We start from the raw sequence: 6,401 nt of genomic DNA on the forward strand, positions 1-6,401 counted from the left end.
TGTCATGAAATATGCTTGCCTTGAATGTAAGGCAACATGTTTCTTTTTTTTCTTTGGTCAATAAATGAAAAAAATTATCTAATTTCACCCCATTTCATGATGGGCAATTCCATTTCTCTTATGCTTTTCAATTATTTTTGAAGTAATATTAGATGAAATCTCAGATTGATGTATTCCTCGGTAGTACCAGTAGTACCTTTATCCATGGAGTTTTATAAGATTGGATCCATCCTCTTTTTATAATGTTTTTCAATTATTTCTTTTAATATAACAGTGAATGAAATCCATGATTAGTGTACCATTTAACAATACCTTTAATGTTGGAGTTTCATAATCTTGTTTAGCATCTCTATATTGTCACACTGGATCACTTTTCAATATGCTTGGAATGCATATAATAACTCTTTCATGTTTTCACCAGTAAGATAAACAAGTAGGTTATATAAATTTTGGTGTAATTATTTTAAAACCAAGGTGAGGTGTGGTCTTTGAATCTAAAAAAAAAGAATTTTCATTGTGTTGCCTATGGATCACACTTGCTTGATTTTCAAGATAAAATGGTTTAAATGTTGTTGAATGACCTCTACATTATTTTCAATTGCATGGCATGGGTTAGATTTTCTTGAGCATAATCTGTTGGATTAAAACAAGAACATGGTAGACACAAAGGAGATTAGTGGTAAAAGAGCAATGTCATCTTTTGAATAGTTTCAACAATTAAGAAGGAAATAATACAAAGGTGAGTCAATAGTCAAAAGAGAAATACATGCAATTTTCTCAATAACACATGCAGTTGATGAGAAACACATGCAATTTTCTCAATAACACCATGCAATTTTCTCAATAACACATGTAGTTGATGTTATTCTTACGTTCAATTTTTAGATTGGAGATATGTGTAGTTTTATTCAAGGGTAGATCTTAATTCACATAGAAATTCAAAATTTATTTACAAAATTGTTATAGTCCTTTGTAGACACATATTTCAAACTATAAAAAAATTGCTTTGTACTGATTAAGGTTATCTATAGCAAGAGAAAGTGATCAAGAAGAAATATGGAGAAATTTTACCAACACAACCTCGGATTTCAAAGGTAGCAAATCACAATCTATTTTATTATTTATGAGGCATTCAAGTTGGCATAATCAGACAAGGCCTTTAACTGGAACATTTCAAAGGTAGCAAATCACAATTTATTTTATTATTTATGAGGCATTCAAGTTGGCATAATCAAACAAGATCTTTAACTTGAACATAGGCCTCGTGATTTGCAAGGCTCAAGGAATCAGTATTGCATTAACATTTCATTGTAGCATGGTCCTTTCCTTTTGTTGATATTTTTCTATCTTTCAACAGTTGTCAAAGAAACATTAATTAGTACTATATGCTTGCCATCACCTTAAGGCGTTTCCTTTGCAACATCTGGTGCAATTGCTAATATAGATCCTTTAAAAAAAATTATAAATAATAACTTACACAATATCTTTCTAAATCCCTTTAAAATATCACCTATATAGCTACATTTTTTATTAATAATATTAAAATTTATAAAATGATTAATATTCACACAATCGGTCTCAATTCCACTTCAATGTCCCTTCCTCCCACATGTGAATACTTTGGTTATTTAAAAAGAACATTCAATTCCACTTCAATGTCCCTTCCTCCAACACGCTCAATACTTTGGTTATTTAAAAAGAACATTAACAAAATACTTTGTAAATTTAAACTTTTTTTTTTCCACTTAGTCATTTTACCATGAACATGAACATTTACTACTTATTATTTTTTCACAAGAATATATTTATTAAGTAAATGGTAATCATTGAATGCAATTTATATAGTTTGACAATTTAATTATAAATTTAATGGTTAATTTAACTTTGTTGTTAGAATTTCTAATAATTTAGATTTACAATCAAATTTGATCTAAATTTATAATCAAATTAAATTCAACCTTACCCTAAAAAAACTAAAGTCTTTAGAAAAAGATACTTTCTAAAAAAAGCTAAAGTCTTTGGAAATAGATATTTTCTATTCATATAATAAATATCCATCACATCACATACACTAATCAATTATTAATCACTTTATTATTATTATAACTAATACTTAATTACATTATCATTTATTTTAATTTTAATAATCAATTATCTTATTTTTTTAATAAATTAAAAAATTTACAGATGTTTTAATTATGTTTTAATTATTATCAACTTTATGATCTCTTTTAACTTACCCTTCACCCTTCCATTGTCAACCAGCAGGTGATAAAACATTTCTATCAACTAAGCTTTGTATTTGATAAACTACCTTGTCATAAAAAGTTGGATTCCAATATATCTATTATCAGATTTGGATTCCATAATAAAGTTGGGTTCCAATATACTTATTATGGGATTTGGGATTCCGTAATAATAAAAAAATTGAACAAGTTAAATTATAAAAATAGATGTAAGATATTGTTAGAAATTTTGGAAGGAGAATTGTGTAATGGATTTATAATCTGTTTAATATTTATCAGATGGTTATTCCATTTATTATTAAAAATGAGATATAAAATAATTTTAAATAAATAATTTGTGTGGTTAAAATTACAAAAATAAATGTAAAATAATTTTAAGTGATTTGAATGTTTGAAAGTAAAACTTGTTTTTTTATTTATCTAAATTCAATCCCAAAAATATATATTTGACTCGTTTTTATAATAAAACTCTAAAAATAGCTTCTGAATAAAACTTCCTTAGAGAGGTAACAAATTACATAACAAATTACAGATTCACCCAGTAAAAATAAAACAGCGACCTGTGTAAAAATAATACAGCGACCTATGCAAGATAAATTTCAATTCAAATGTACATTAAATGCTTGTACAATTTTGAATTGAACTTACCAAACCATCAAAGCATATCTCATATATTTCAATTTCGACGTATGTTAGAAGCTGTACATTTTGACTGCATGAAACCGTGTGAGTTGCGAAGGGAAAACCAATAATTCATTGCTGTGCTACAAAGGACAGATTGCTACGCCAATGAATGCTTATGATTCAGTCATCAGTCAGCAGATCCAGAAGAAGAAGAATTATGGTATGTGGCACACCAATTTCCATTATAAATAGAAATAAATAGCCATATATCTGCTCACAGAATAAGGGTGAAGATGGTGAGGCAAATTGGTTCTTCATTTTGATTTGAAGTTGGCTTAGCTTTACTATGAAATAGAATTTTTTTATTAGATTCCCCAGAGAAACCATATATGTGGTTAACAAAGAGAAGCATTAGGCATGGTGGATTTTGTTGAAGATAATGGAGAATTCTATAATAGTGTGAGTTGGTTCACTAGATTTTAGGATGGGAATTACTTTCTATTTCTTAGGGTATGGTTCTAACTTCCCTAATACTTGTATGCTATATAATGTTTGAAGTATATTGAGAATGTAGAGTGTTTTGCAAAGCCAAACTCTCCTTCGTAGAGCTGACTAGTGAGTTTTTTATTTATTAATTCAAGCATCTCATTTTGACATGGTATCAGAGCTTTAGGGCTGAGGAAGCCTGTACCTGAGTGGAGAGAGGCTAGTGTGACTGAGGCGAAATCAGCGCGGATTTTGGCGAGAAAATCACGTCGATTTCACTACTAAACTTACATGATTTTTTATATTTCAGACCGGCACGAGCGCTTGGAGGAAAATTGCGCCGACCTTGTGTGAGGGGAAAAGGCTGCATTTTTTCTGTCTTTGAATGTTGCGTGTGTTGTTTTTGGTATGGTGGGCTGTCATTTGGGAAGTGGACAGCTACTGAGTCGTGATCTGAAAATCTGATCAGCCACTGTTGAATTGCTGCGAGAGTGGATCCCTGGAGGAGGCCAGGAGTAGCTGTTGGTGCGGTGAGGGGCTTCGATGCCATATCGTTGTGGATCTACGTGTATTGTTTTTTTTGTGGACCTGGCATTTAGCAGTTTAAAATTTAAGAATATCGGAGTTGTTTTTTTTAATTATTGGGGTTGAAGTTTTTTATTCATTTAAGATGAATAATCAAGTAGCAGAATCTTACCTCAATGAAAACAACAAGCTGGATGGATCCAATTACTTTGGTTGGAAATTCAGGCTACAAACCTTACTTGAGAGACACAATGCATGGACGATTGTGAACAATGATGAGGTGAAGCCAAACCTCATTGCAGGAGGAACAACAACAACAATCCAAGACTGGGACAAGCGGGAGACTAAGGCGAGAATGCTCCTAAAATTGTCAATCAAAGATTGCATTATCCCCCATATCCGTGATTGCAAGACTGCACTAGAGATCTGGAAGATGCTCAAGGATCTCTATGAGGTCAAGAACACCAATCGACTGTTGTTCTTGAAGAGCAAGATTCTCTCCATCAAGATGGAGGAGAATGAGATATTTGTAGCATTCATTTCGTGGATCAAGGAGCTCAAGAACAAGCTGGGAGATATTGGTGAAGCTATGTCAGATACAGATCTGGTCATGATTACCATGAATGGTATGATTGACGACTATCAGATGTTCATCACTCGCTTGAATGCAAGAGAAAAAACCCCCGTGTTTGAATAATTGATAGCGATCCTCATGTAAGAGGAGGTAAGGCGACTCACTCACAAACCCCAGAGTTCAGATCTGGCCTTAATGGCGAAGAAGAATCCCTTCAGAGGAAAGCCAAATCCAACACAAAAGAGTGGTGCAACCCCACAGAAAAAGATGTCATCATCTCAAGGTACGTTTTTCACTAGAAATGACTCTACGACCAAATTTTTTTATTTTGGTAGAACCGGCCATATAGCCAGATATTGTATGAAAATTAAGTTTGATGAAAGTCAAAAGAGACATAAGCAGTATGCAGATCATTTTGCTAATGAGGAACATAGTCAGAATATCACACTGTTCATATCTGACTCTGCACTTTCGGCTAAGGAGGATGAAACAGATACCTAGTTTGTCGACTCAGGTGCATCCATCCACATGACATGTAACAGACAGTGGTTTGAAGACTTCAAAGAGACCATCAATGGAGCAAACATCTATCTTGGCGGTGATAGATGGTACCAAATCAAAGGTTATGGTAATATTCCTGTTGTTTTGCTTGATGGAAATATTATACATATCCATAATGTTATGTATGTACCTAGGATAAAACATAATCTGATCTTTGTTTCTACTATGATTGATCAGAATCTCAAGGTTGAGTTTTATAACTCATATTGTGTAATTAAAGACCCATTGGATTCTATGAAGCCTATTGCATCAAGTATTTGTGTGGAAGGATTGTACAAGTTAAATGTCAAAAGCGCACCACATCAGGCATTGACATCATCTACCATGACTATAGTGGACTTATGGCACCATAGGTTCGGCCATATTTTTTTTTTTTTTTCTGAATTTGACTAATTCTATTATCTTACAAAGCAAGTATACAAAATAGAGTACAAAGGGCAAGGCTTAAGAAGATTTGCTTGTGCGCCCTGGCCTTGCCCATTTTCCAGCACCCAAATTGAAGAGATTCAAAATTGGGTATGTTGCTGTACCACTGCTGACACTGTTACATAACATTGATAGACTGAACATAGCTGGACTGAACATTTGATGGACACCAAAACACCAGGGCCGTAGGCTGACCCGGACAAAGACACAGACAACTGGACAAAGACACTTGACACTTGGACAATTACATGTGACACTTGAACAATATAGCCGACACATTGACAATATAGCCGAATTGCACCTGAAAATCCCAACCAAAACAGAAATTACCAGGACGATTTCATTCTTCATCTGTAGACTGGAGCGCCTCTGCAATTTGGCACCCGAAGTGGAGCGTATTCTCCGAATCAGAGAGCTGAATGATCTTATTTGGGCTGGCTTGCTCGGACCAGCCAGAGTAGCAGCCGCACGCACCGAGGGGCCAACATCAGGATCCAGATTGGGGGCAGGGCGTTCCAGGCCCAGCCCATAAGCATGACGAGGTTCCGACCATCCCGGCCCCGGAATACGCTCAGGCTGAGCCCAACCAATCCCTGCTCCAACCGGAAGGCAAGCAACTGGGGAGTCTTCTCTACTGGAGCGTTGCCCTTCCGGCAGAGGCTCGATACCAGGTTCAACAGTAATGGATACAATCAAAGAGGAATTGACTTGCGGGCAGGGGAGACGATACCTGAGCATGGGTAGCTCCCTTTGGCTTTCTTCAGCAATTGGGCTGCTTTCCTTTTGCCCTCCCACCTCATCGTTGCTGTCCTGAAACCATTGAGGCTGCGAGGTAACCTCTATGGAGGAAGAGGGGGAGTAATGGTCATCTCTCGGTGGAGCTCGGCCCTGAATACCACCCCTCCGGCTGCCCATTCTTGGCCTATCCCTCGGCATCCTTATTCTCCGTCCAATTCCAA

The sequence above is a fragment of the Pinus tabuliformis genome, chromosome 5_1 (genome assembly GCF_031772625.1).
Source record: "Pinus tabuliformis cultivar Carrire ecotype Pingquan chromosome 5_1, CPIR1, whole genome shotgun sequence".
Classification (NCBI taxonomy): domain Eukaryota; kingdom Viridiplantae; phylum Streptophyta; class Pinopsida; order Pinales; family Pinaceae; genus Pinus; species Pinus tabuliformis.